This window comes from Anthonomus grandis, chromosome 9 (genome assembly GCF_022605725.1).
Source record: "Anthonomus grandis grandis chromosome 9, icAntGran1.3, whole genome shotgun sequence".
Taxonomy (NCBI): Eukaryota; Metazoa; Arthropoda; class Insecta; order Coleoptera; family Curculionidae; genus Anthonomus; species Anthonomus grandis.
The window spans coordinates 3,874,849-3,888,765 of record NC_065554.1 but is presented as its reverse complement, the minus strand read 5'-3'; positions in this window follow the sequence as shown (position 1 = coordinate 3,888,765).

Genomic DNA, 13,917 nt, shown 5'->3' with positions numbered 1-13,917 from the left:
ACCTTATATCTAAATGTCAATCATATTTTTTTTTTTCAAGAAAAACTAACGAAATAGGAGTACAAGGTATTTTGAATGTTTTTGGGTTGGTTTGGTGTAATGGTGTTGTGTAGAAACCATTTTGGTTATAAAAATGTTGGTGTTAGTAGTACAACATATTGTTAGTGATGTGAGTAAAATTGGTTATAAACATTAGATGATCATAATCTTTTAAAATAAACTATGTCATACTTTAATTCAACCTTTTTCAACCAGTTTTAAAGAGCTTTGAAAATGAGATTTTTTTACTTACATAATAATATTTGACATTAACCTCAAAGGGTCTTGAAGAGTTAAGATAGGAAAGTGAAATCCGTTTTTCTCTATCTTTAACAGTATCAGCTTTAGAACCCTCAAAGCTATAAAAATTCCATTTTCAACACCCTGTATTTCAAAACAGTTGCATTAAAGTATAACATGTGATATATTAAAATTTTTGGAATTTTATAATAAATACTTGGTATTTTATAAAAATAATATACAGGGTGTTCCATTTAAAAAATTATAACATTTTAATGCCAGACTTTTTGTGAACACCCTATAGGTCAAAATATGTTAGATATTTTATTTTTTTACATATTTTACACCTACAAAAAAGAAATTTTTCACCTGTAAAAATAGAGCCGCAATAATTGAGGGTAGTACTTTATACGAAATCACCCGGTACAATAGAGGTTTATCAAACTTAAACAGCATTTAGATTCCATAAGCCATTTATTTCACTTGATAAGAATGATACGGGTTAAATAATATACTGCTTACTTACTTATCAACCGCAACATATTTTAGGTACCTTTATTAATGGTAATATACCTATAGGTATTGCTTAAAAAATAAAGAAGATCATTAAGTACGACAAACTTTTTACTATTTATTAGTTTAGATTTATTGGATTGGATTAAAATATGAGTCTGGCTTTTATTCTTCTTAATTAGATTTTCAAGTTTTTTTTTTGTAGATGATGATAAACCCGAATTGATGATTGACGAAAACGAAAATGTTAATGAGGAAAAACCAATAATCAATGCATTATCGAAGAAAAAGGCAAACCAAATTGAAAGTTTTAAAAATGACAATTAAAACTGGAAATATCAGAAACTATTAACAGTCTTGAAAGTTATGAAGAATTGGATATAGCAAAACAAACATTAGTTTCCCTTGTGCCCAAAATAAGAGCATTCAGAGATTTAAGGAATAAACAAAATAGCAAAATAAATAAAAATGTCATACCTCATAATAGGAAGATTGCTCAATAACGACGAATGTTTAAGAAGAAAAAGAAACATGTAGGAGGCTCAAAACAAGATGGGATAACGAAACCGGATAGCGAAGACGTCAATAAAATTTCACGAAATATGCTACTTGGAGAATAATTTAGCTGTTTACTTTGATATGTTATTAAATCTAAATAACATAAAATTTGATTTTATTAATCACATAAAAGTAGTTTTATTTTTATTTTTTCTTTAATAAAATTATGTTAAAAAGAGCTCTTAACATATTACATTTTTATCTCTCAAAATAATGTTTATGCTCGAACTAAAAGAAAATGTAACGAAAGGCGTTAATTAAAGGCGTAAAAAGCGGAAATAAATTAAACAATTATATTTCCAAAATCTTAATGGAAATCTTAAAGTTCAATTTTCCAATAGTATGGGTTAATTAAAATTAATCCAATTTAATATTTTTACTGACATACCAATACCCTATTAGGGTATATATATTTAAAATCATTTATTGCGATTTTAGATTTCGATTTCAAGTTTCAGCGTATTTTTTTATATAAACTAAAATACACCTAATGTATAGTGTGAATATAAACTAATAATAAAAAGTTCTAAATTCTAACCTCTCCTTTAATCCTATGCACGTTATTTAAGTATATTTCTAATAGAGAAAAAAATATCGTAAATATCGCGCCAAATGTTAACGCGTGCGCGCAATGTGAAAGCCAAAGTGGAAAACTTGTCGCTAGCCGCCAGTGTAATTACCCACGTCCGGAGCTGTTTTCTAAACGTCAAATGTCAGATATTGAAATAAGTGCGTGAAAAAATAAAAACAAACAACAAATTATTTCCTTTTTAAAAATGACACATAATTTATTATGGCTAATAAGTTTTCTTTTTTGATATTTATGTTTAAGAACTAATTACATATAACATTACTGGCGTCTGGGGTATTTACAAACAAACAAAATGATGACAGCGACAGCTGACAAATTACGAAGTTTCTTCAACCAAACACGTCCAAGCGGACACGATTGGTTATGTTATAAAGGGACTGTTCAAGTTCAACCAAGGGCTTAACCGCGGTTAAAACCGATAGATCGCTTGGAATTGGTTCATATAACACGCGTTGACGTTGACATTAGTAATTGATCTAGGCTGCGTTCATCAGAACAAAGCGATGCAGAAGCGCTCGAAGCGCAGAAGCTTCCTTGAAGTTTAGCAGAAAAAATTGCATCGTTTTAGTAAGCGCTTTATTCTGATGAAGGCGACCGTATTGGCGCTTTCTCAAGTGACGAGCGGGTTGCCTAAAATGATGTTGCCAACTGATGCGCTTTACTAAAAAATTTGAAAATAACAAAAGTACCATCATTTTGCAAAATATCTTATTTTCACTAAAAATTCCGCTAAAAAATTCATTTCCACTAAAATTTCCATCATGGTGGATTTTGAAAACGCCATTCCACTAAATGACTATCAAATCCACTAGATCTAGTGGAAAATCTACTGTGTTGGCAACACTGGAAGCTAGCGTCCGATCGATATCCAGCAACCAAAATCGAGAACTATGCTGCCGGTTGCCAGCGACCAATTTATAGTCCGCGCTCCCTGTTATTTAATCAATATAATGCCCGTATCTCGTGGAATTCCCAAGGGATTTTAATATTTTTTTGTCAATATTAACAATGAATACCTAAATCGACTGACGATAGTCTCAAGCCTCTACAAACTAAGGTTTTGTTGTGAAAATTAATTAAAAAGTCAAATGGTAAAAAAATGAAAAACGCTCTAACTCCCAAAATTCCCAAAGGATTTGGATAAAATTATTTTTTATAAAAGATAATAACTATCTAAATTGATTTTAGATGGTTGCAAACCTCTACAAACGAAAGTTTTTTGGTAAAAAATAATTGAAGTGTTACATGTAGAAAAATATAAACGACTATAACTTCCAAAACTCCCAAAGGATTCGAATTAAACTTTTTTAGGCAATTAATAATAAATATCTAAATCGACTTAACATGGTTGCAAATCTCTACAAACGAAAGTTTTTTGGTAAAAAATTATTGAATTGTTAGATGTATTAAAAAAAACTTAAAGGCTATAACTTCCAAAACTCCTACAGGATTTGAATAAAAATTTTTTTTTAATATTAATAATAAACATTTTAAGTGATGAGATTTAAGAAATGTTGCAAAACTCTCTATTTAAACTAATTAAATTGAGTTATTTTAACCAATCAAAAGACCATAATAATTTTCCAATTGTTTATTTTTTTATATAACAAATACAAAGATAGTGATTTCTGAGTAGAAATACAAGATCCAAGTCCAGCCAAATAGTAGTATGGAATTAAACCATCGGGGCTAGTAGCTCTAAGTCGTCAATACTATAGTCAGGTCCTACAAAACGAGTCCGGGTCTTCCCTTTAGGTAATCGCTGTCTTTCAGGAGACAACAGTCAATATTCTCCAGAAAGGAGGTTTATATATATTATACCCGAGGAGGTTTCATTAATTGTATTTAAGGAAAACTTACATAGGCGTTGTTTGTAACAGTGTGTGGTCTCAATTAAGATCCTTTTGGAAATTCATCCAGGAATTTGTATATGTTGTTAGAAGCAGTTAAGTTTTTACCTACTGAACTGCCCAGCAATAAAATTCTTTGCGCACTTTGGTGTAATTTTTTTTTAAATTTTGTTTTATTACACGACGGGGAATGCATTTACGCACGAACTGGGACGCACAAGGCGCTCCAGGACAGTGTGAGGCTCGGTGAAGCCACTACCCACTAAACCCCTCCGTAGGCGCCGATATGTACCCATCTTAACTCCTAAAAGTCAAACTAGTTTTATACACGTATGGTTATTTGGGTGGTGCAATTCCTATAAATATAGGCGATCATGCATCTTATTATCTTAAAATTTTTGCGGTCCAGCCCTCAGCGATTTTGGGCAAAGCCAGGTTTTTGAGATTACCCAAAAGGCATAATCGCCGCATATTTATAAGAGCCCTCCATATGTGTATATGTTTTGGTTTTTGGAAAAATCGCGCTTTACTAATTAGGTGGAATATATAGCCGCTGTTTATTGGCTGGTCGACGCAACTACCAACTTGACCGCAATTCTTATTTAAATTGGGTACGCCAAACTTCGCTCTAGAAATAAATTCGCATTTTTGGTCAAAATCATTTAATCTAAAATCAATTTACCTGAATTTTGCAGCTAGCCCTCTACTCATTTTGAAGTCCGCTGAGACACAGTGGGCAACACTATGTCCAGCTTCTAAGAAGTCAAAAATGTTTGCCCCACATTCTTTGATATTTTTAGTGTCAATTTTTTGTTGATTAAAGAGCAGCCAAAACTGATTGTAAGATTCAACGTCTTTTTTCCTAGATTAAATTAATTTATTAATATAATGGAAAGCCATATCAGTGAAGAGTGAGGTATGTTTTTTTTTACGTCAAGGCTGTTAGTAATACAAACAGAAACGAAAATCAGATTTTTACAGTGGAGTTCTGCTCTCAATATATTTTTTTTTATTTTTAAGGATTAAATCTGTTTTTAAACTTCTACAATAAAGTTAAGAGAAAAAGTATAATTATATATAGACTAAAGTGGTGTAAATTTGATTTTTTTGCAGCATAAAAGATAAATTTTTGTAAAATAATAAATAGTTAAAAAAACACAGTAATTGTTACAAATTTTCTTCAAACTCGATTTATAAATAAAAAATATAAAATACACCATATATCTCAGAAACACACGTTTTTTCAGGGGTTTTCAAGTGGAAAAGTCATCTCCAAATATTTTTAAAAAATCTGCTAATAATTTTGTTAAACCTTCAAATTCGGCATGTAAATAAAAGATTATAAAATACACCCTATATCTCAGAGACACATCCCTTTTCTCTATATATAAGTATAAAATTGGAAACAATCCTTAACCATGTTAAATCGATTTAGATATTTATTAGTAATTGCGTAAAAAAGTTTCATTCGAATCCTTTGGGAGTTTTGGAAGTTATAGCCATTAAGTTTTTTTAATACATCTAACAATTCAATAATTTTTTACCAAAAAACTTTCGTTTGTAGAGATTTGCAACCATGTTAAGTCGATTTAGATATTTATTATTAATTGCCTAAAAAAGTTTAATTCGAATCCTTTGGGAGTTTTAGAAGTTATAGTCGTTTATATTTTTCTACATGTAACACTTTAATAATTTTTTACCAAAAAACTTTCGTTTGTAGAGGTTTGCAACCATCTAAAATCAATTTAAACATTTATCATCTTTTATAAAAAAAAGTTTTATCCAAATCCTTTGGGAATTTTGGGAGTTAGAGCCTTTTTCATTTTTTTACCATTTGACTTTCATTCATTGTTAATATCTGAACAAAAAATTATTAAAATCCCTTGGGAATTTCAGGAGATACGGGCATTATATTGATTAAATAACAGGGAGCGCGGACTATAAATTGGTCGCTGGCAACCGGCATATGCTGCGTTCTCGATTTTGGTTGCTGGATATCGATCGGACGCTAGCTTCACACACATTTCCATGACAGTGTTGCCAACTTATTAGGGTTGAGCAAAATTTCACTACTTCGCGAATCATTTACTGTGAATAAAAAATCACATTCACGACTCGATGACAACTTAAAAATAAACTGTGAAATGTTTCAAAAAAAAACATTCAGACGAACGAATACTCGATTCGTTGAAATTTGAAAAACCGAAAGAAGTAATTCATTCATCAGCGATTGGCCGTCGTTAAACAGACTATCTGACTCCCATCGTCTATCCGTCTCTCTCGTTTGTGGGGAAAAACGAGAAAACAATAATTTTTTATAAATTATTTTTGTTGTACATATATTATATTTTATATTGTCATGCTTATTTAGTTTTTTTACTGGATTTTTATTATGATAGAATCTTTTCATTTATCTATTTCTGCGGAAGGTCGAATATTAAAATATGTTTGTTTTTATCATTATTTTAAACTTTTAAAGACAATTATTTCTTATTAGGACATCGTGATATTAGCTTTAAAAATGTCTATGAAAATATATATTTTTTCAAATGTGACAACAATGAATCATTGTTGTCAATGTCAATGATATTGTCTCCAATTTTTATTTACTTTTAGCCCTTTTAATATTTGTATATGGGTATGAACTATCCGAATGAACTCCGTAATCCAGAACTCCAAAACTCCGTATGAACTACGCGATTTTCTATTCACTGTGAATATAACCTGTGAACGTGAATTCACGATTGAGCGCCGGTTGGCGAGTTTGCTTATTGTTTAGTTTAATATCATGGCAGTGAATTCGCATAATAACAAGAAAAGTATTACTATTCTGGGTTTATTATGTTAACAGTTATACCTGTGAATTCAAATTCACGACTTAGCTCAACCCTACAACTTATATGTTGGGCGTAATAGCACAAGCGTTGATTGAATATTTGATAAAAATATTAAGCCCGGTCCAGACGCTAGGTTTTGTACAACGTTGCAGACAAAAAGTTGCGTGTAGGTAAGAAAACTGTGCAGTTTTGAGAACTGCGCGGAGACGTTACAGTTGCAGCAACAAACGCGAGAGGGCAAAGATATCCGTGGATTGCGCAGGTAAGTTGGTACGTGTGGACAATTGGTTCCGCTTTTTTTACGTTTTTCTTTTACATTTTGTTTCGTTCTCTCTCCTTTTGTTACTTTTTCATATTTTTTATTTTGAAGTTTAATCGAGTGGATTTTACCTAATTTATTACTTTGTTGAAATAGCTCCGATTAATTCAAGATATAAAAATTTCCAGAGCCAAAGCTCTTAGACAAACCTCTTTAAATCAGTTAAATCATATTATTATACATCAAATTGCTCTGGAAGCTAAGGCTGACGCTTCATTCCAAAATCAATTTAAGTTAGTTTTCGTAATATAAAAAAGATCAATAAAGATTTTGAAAAGCACCACAATTCTCTTCTAGCCTTGATAGCTAAAGACGAATGTCAGTTATCTATTGAAAATCTGATTCAAACTAATTTTTTTGTAAAATCTCAAGAGGTTAAAACTATGTTTTTCGACATTTTTGAAGCCCCATTAGAAGACTCGATGTCACCTTTTAATAGCACTTTTGCTCCTGCTGCTATAACTAATATTGCGTCAGATCATTCATTAATTCATAAAATGAAATTACCTACCTTTTCCGGAGATATATCAAATTTTCCTACTTTTCAACAAAGTTTTAATACTATGGTACATAATAATAGAGCCGTATCTACTATCGAAAAATTTAATTTACTTCTCTCTTGTCTAAGCGGCCCACCACATGATTTAATTTCAGATTTACCTATACTTCATGAAAATTATCTTAATGCCTACACTACTACAATAGAGCGATATCAAAATCCTCGATTAAGAGCTTATAACATAAGCATTGGAAAGCTATTGAAAACTGTCCTAAAAGTTACCACAGAAAATGCAGAAACTGCGTAATCTGGTTGATACATTTACTTAACATATAGCTGCATTAAAGGTCATGAAATTGCCAACTAATGAGTGGAATTTCACTTTGTGTTATATGATGCTTGATAGATTGGATTCTAACACTAGGCGTGCATATGAGCAGTCTCATGGCAGTAATGAAATTCCCAAGTATAAGTCGGCTAAAACTTTTGTCTTAAAACAATGTACAGCATTAGAATGTGCTACTAATGCCTTTTCTTCTGTTCCTGCTAGAAAAGGATTATCGAATATTTTGCCTATTACCAAATCTAATTTTTCGAATAACCCTCGTAATGTAAATACCAATACCAGAAATAAAACATTTCATGTTCATAGTCAGTCTTCACCAACTTGTTTTTTGTGCAAAGCTCCCTTACTATTGGACCTCACTAACAAAAGATTGATCTTAATAAAAATCGAAATTCGATTCTAAATTTGTGTTTCTGTACTCCTTTTTATTAAAAATATAAAAAAATACATTTTCTGTAAATATTAGGATTTACATAAGTTCTAGGATAATCATAAAATATCAGGAGTTGCGATAACAAAAGTTCCGATAGATGTGTTCCACTTCACCTATTCCTTGGTTGAGCTACAATATTTCCTGCTTGAGAAAAGATCCTTTCCAAGACTGGCTATAATTTAGTTGAGTAAAAATTTGACCAAAAGGAAATTGGATTATTTTCCACTAGAATTGTTGGAAAATTTAAATATGCTTTAAGGCCAACTGACATTTCATTTTGATTAGAAGCTAAAAATTTGTTTTGGAAAGTGTCCAATTTTTTTGTGATATGGTAAATTGTCAGTATCAGTATCTGTATTGGTAGTTACTTGCTTTTGAGAATCCACCCCTAGTTGAGAAGTACTATTTTGAGTCAGGAAGTCTAAGTTTGGAATACTATTTTTTAAACAGTTATCCATTGGAAATAATTTTGCTGCATGTTAAATATTGTTTTCTGCTAATTTCATTGGATGCCTATTCAATAAACTTTAAAATAAAAAGGAGTTATTTACATACTTGTATTTCTGCAGCTGTACATACATATACTGACTTTTTATTAATAATGGGGGTAGAAATTGGAAGAGTTTTAAAAATCTCTCCACCTCATAGAAGATGGAATTCCACCTGATTGGAACTGACTAATTTTAATTTTTTATCAGAATTTTGTGATACCCTTAGCTGATCTGCCGCCTATACACTTTGTTTAAAATATGTAAAAGTAGACTTTATTTGTTAAATAATTTTTTTATTGGCAGCGTCCTCAGTAATCTTATTTTCAACTAAATTCAATGTATGTGCAAAACAGGGTATGTGTGTTTACTTTTACCAAAGGTATCAGTATTTTATACCATTTGATTCAATCACAATTCGCCCCATTATCAGTTACAACAGCACTTTTGACAAATCAATTTCTCACTCTACACAAACACACTGCAAGCATTCACTTAAATATTCAGCGATGTGATGAAGTTCTTTGACGCCAATACCAATAAACTTACTGATTTTATTATCTAAATAATAAACAATGACACATCGCGGGAATACAGTTGACCACACCACGTCAACTCGTGGTCAGGACTCAAGACCGGCGGTGAGGCTCTTCTTCAATTCCTTAGATTCATCACCCTAACATAACACTCACACACATAAGCATACGCGATAGGTGCAAAACACTACAACATACATCACCATCCCAAAAAAATTATGAATTTACAAGAAAGGGACATCGGCGAAAAAGAGTTCACAAACAAAACAGGGGATCCTACGTCCAAATCCCCTGAAGCCAGGGTGGATTTTTCATATATCCAGGAGGAGGAGCTACTAAGGTCACGCGAATTAAAGAAAAAAAGAAGCAAGCAAGGAACCGTAACCGCACGAAAAGGCGTAAAGAGAAAAGACAGAGGAAGAAGGAGAAGAGGGAAGTTAACCAGGAATGACGAACAGTTCCGCTAAGACTAATTTTCGCTCCTACAAATCGTCTTGTAGGAGGCAGCTCCAAGGGCAACACTAAAGACTCGAAAAGCGGGAAACATCCGAGGAGTCGCGTAAGGGCGTGGACCAAGGGCAAAAAATGGAAGGCGAGAGGCAGTACCGGCTCCTACAGAGGAGAAGTTAACAGGGCAAACCAGGTCATTTTTAGGTCGGATAGAGAAGGTGGGAGGGTGACCAAAGAGGAGGCGGAGCGCCTAAGACTTTATCTCATCTCTGAGATGAGAAGGACCAAGGCTGAGCTCCACTCCCAAAACTCTGGACTTAGAGAGACGGGCTAGTTTCTGGTCACGACGGAGGACGAACCCTTAAGAGACTGGCTTCTGAGCTCCCGTTAACCACTGACCGCCATGACCAGAGAACATAGTCTTCACTCTGAGGACCACCGGTGCGACCAGACCTGAGAGTATGTCAGGAAAATTCTTGAAAATTCCAGGTGGATACTCTTCTTCGAACTGGTCAGACAGGTAAGCGGGCTACCCGTACACCCATGGATGTCCACCCATGGCGCAATTAAGGCTAAGCCGAATTAATCTCCAACATAGTCGAGATGTAACTGCCGAATTGGCGAGCATCATGACTGGTAAAGCTGGAGAGATTGTATAAATACAAAATTCTTAATTTTTTAGGGAACAAATAAGAGGACTAGGAGCCACCATCTTCAAACTCATAGCTGGCGTTGAAGAAGACCAGAACGTGTCTCTTAGCATCCGTCAACTAACATCTCTGCCACTCGTAAGCTCCAAGGATGCTACGGCAGTTTTGCCGTTTTGGCTTTTGCCGGAGTAAACGGTAAGCAGCACAAAATAGAAGTTAATAATATGTAGTTTATATATTCCGTATGATAATGCACAACTTCCGACGGAAGAACTAAAAAGGCTAATAAAATATAGTAAGGATAACGATTTTCGATTAATCACGGGATGTGACGCAAACGCGCACAACATTGTATGGGGAAGTACAGACACTGTAATAACTCAGGTCGTAGGTTCGTTTTTTAGAGGCCATTAATAATAGTTAAAATTCAACCTTTCTACATAGTTTATTTAACTATTCTGATCACAATATGGGTCGTATATTGACCGGACATTGCACTTGCTTACTTTGCAGAATTGCATAAAACTATAACGATAACAATTTCCCTAGCATATTAATTCTAATAATATACCGGATGATTTTATTTATATTAAAATTACTTCCTACTACATTACAACACCAACGCGAGGAGATGGCATTATTAAAATATGTAGTACCGGCAAACCTTGAGGTAGCAAACGTAAATGCAGAACCGACTTTTGTCTATCGAATTAGACAAGAGGATATCGACATAACGCTGGTAACACGGTCATTTGCGGATAGGGTTGAAACCTGGAGGGTATTACAGGACATAACGATGTCCGACCATAGAATGATCCGATTGAAAACCGGTTCGGATAAGAAGGAAGCGCTCCTCAAGAGAAACCCGAGGACTACCGACTGGATCAAATTTAAAGAGGGTCTTGTTCAGTGGGTACTCTAAGTAGAGGAGTCTCCTCCAAGGAAGAACTAGATACAGAGGTAGTACGGCTAAACAGTATAATTACCGATTCTTAAGAGGGAGCATATCCTCCCAGGTGAGTTGGTAACAAGAGATTGCTCTAGTGGAATCATAGTCTCGACCGTCTTAAAAAGACGTAAGAAGATTGCACCACCACGCTCTCAAGGAGGGAACTTAAGAAAACTGGGATGTATACTTAACAGCTAGAAGAAAATTCAAAAACGAAGTCCGACGCTATAAAAGAGACTGCTGACGCCCGTCTTCTGAAGCTACTGTACTACTATGGACCTCAAACAAAGAAGAGATCATCGAGCTTCTCCTTAAAACTAACTTTCCAGGAGAAAGAAACACTGCACCTTGCGGTTTAAGGTTCCCGGAGCCGGACTGGAGCTCCGCCAAAAACATAGTACCAAACGAAGCTATAGCTTGGGCAGTGGGTGAGTTTAGTCCATATTAGGTTGCGGGATCTGATATGGCAGGTAAGCCTCGAAATTACACCCCTTACTTAAAGAGAGTTTTTGAGGTCAGCATTGCAATGGGGAATGTTCCACTAACATGAAGGGCGGCAGATGTGGTCTTTATCCCAAAACCGGACAAGAAAAACTACTGCCAACTAAAATCCTTTAGGGTCTGATAAGCCTGACTTCATTTCTACTGAGAACTCTAGAAAGTCTTATAGACAGGTATATATCAGAGGAGATTTTAACAGAATGGCCACTACTTCGGAACTCTACTACTTTTCTACTACTAATAGCATGCTTACTTGACCGAAACGACACTTTCTGTAGTGAGCAATGCTGAAAAAGCCATAGAGAAGAGTGGTACTTGCTCTTTTCTTTCATGTGGAAGGAGCATTTCATAAGGCGAAAACAGATACTATCTGCCACGCCCTTCTGACCAGGGGTACTCCGGCTTACCTGATTCAGTCGCAGTAAAAAACAAATCTCTCAGGCACTTAATAATTGGGCCTGGGAAAAAAACAAGGAAATTTTAGAGGACAAAAGGATGTAGACAGGCCAAGGAGATGACACCAGATCATGACGGCTCTAAAACAAGGCGACTGCTAGCAAAGATCCGACAGGGTATCAAAGACTTGGTGGGAATCCTGACTGGGCATAACTGTCTAAACAGGCATCTACACCTTCTTGGTATAAGAGAAACTCCGCGCTGTCCGAATTTCGGTACAGGGGAGGAAACTTCATACCAAATACTAGTTGTCTGTGATAGGTGGAGTCGCCTGAGAAGGAAAACTTTTGAAGCAACGACATTCCAACAGGAAGATCTTAAAGATCTGGACTGGGATAACGTGCAAGCCGTTATTGAAAGAATGGGCCGACTCAGTGAAGACCGCGCATTGGGAGTGGAGGCGCAGGGGTGAGTCATTCTGGGGTTGTCAAAATGGGACTGTTTGGGCCTACTTGCCGGGTTCTAGCTTCCCCACCCTTACTACTACTACTACTACTACTATCTTCAAGTGAAATATACAATACACCAGAAAAATATTACACCAAACTTGTAATATAAAAACGTGATAAAAAAACAACTTTATTTACCTTCTTTATTAAACATAAGATTTTAATTACAAATCGTTCCACTCGCTTGTTCTGATGGCTTGCAGTGATGGTAGCTTCATTATGATCGAGACTGGGTATGCTGGAACAAATAGTGATGGTGGTATTTACAAAGCATTACGAATGGTTGATGGCTACAACAAAAATTATTAGATTAGCCAGAATCCAAGCCCATGCCTCGTGATGAAATTGGTCAAAATTTCCCGCATTACTTTGTTACTGACGAAGCATTCCCCATTCATAAATAGCTAATGCGACCAAATCCGAAAAGAAGACTGGATAACAAGAATCGCATATTTAATTACCGATTAAGTAGAGGCCGGAAAACTGTTCAATGCTCTTTTGGCATGTTGACACAAAAATTTCAGGTATTATTGACTGCGATTCGTTGCAACATAGTAAAATCTGTTAATTGCATTGTTCGAGCACCTTGTATCCTTCATAACTATGTTCACATGAACGAAGGAAGACCGTATTTAACAGAGTATGAAGTAGATTAGGGTGAAGACGACCTAATGAAACCTGACATGATGTTTGCAAATGACAAAGAAATAATTACTAATAATACAACGCTCTGTCATGTAGAGCGAATGCACCAGCTTGGAGAGATTATTTATCTCAATACTTCCTACGCTAAAGCAAATATACGATTAAGAATTCAAATCTTTTTTAATTATTTGCAACACAAGGTTTTTGACAAATATATTGTATTCAAAAATAACTTACCTGTATCATTTAATTTTGACGCTACTGCTGCCGAAGCTTATTCGGTCACATCTTTTCGAGAATATTTTTGTATTTTATAATTGTAAAGGCAAACATATTTTTCTGCAGCGACGACTAATCTTTCATTAAATTCCTGTTCATTTTTCTGTTGCGCCATATCATTAATATCCTCTTTCCTCATTAAAACGCAAAAATACCCCGATCCTCCACACATAACACAGCTTTAATGTCGCTTCACAACTAACCGGTCGAGTCGCTTGGTAATTAGAAGCCGATACGCATCCTGGATGTTTCTTTGCTGGAGCGTCAATGGTGATAGGGTATACAGGT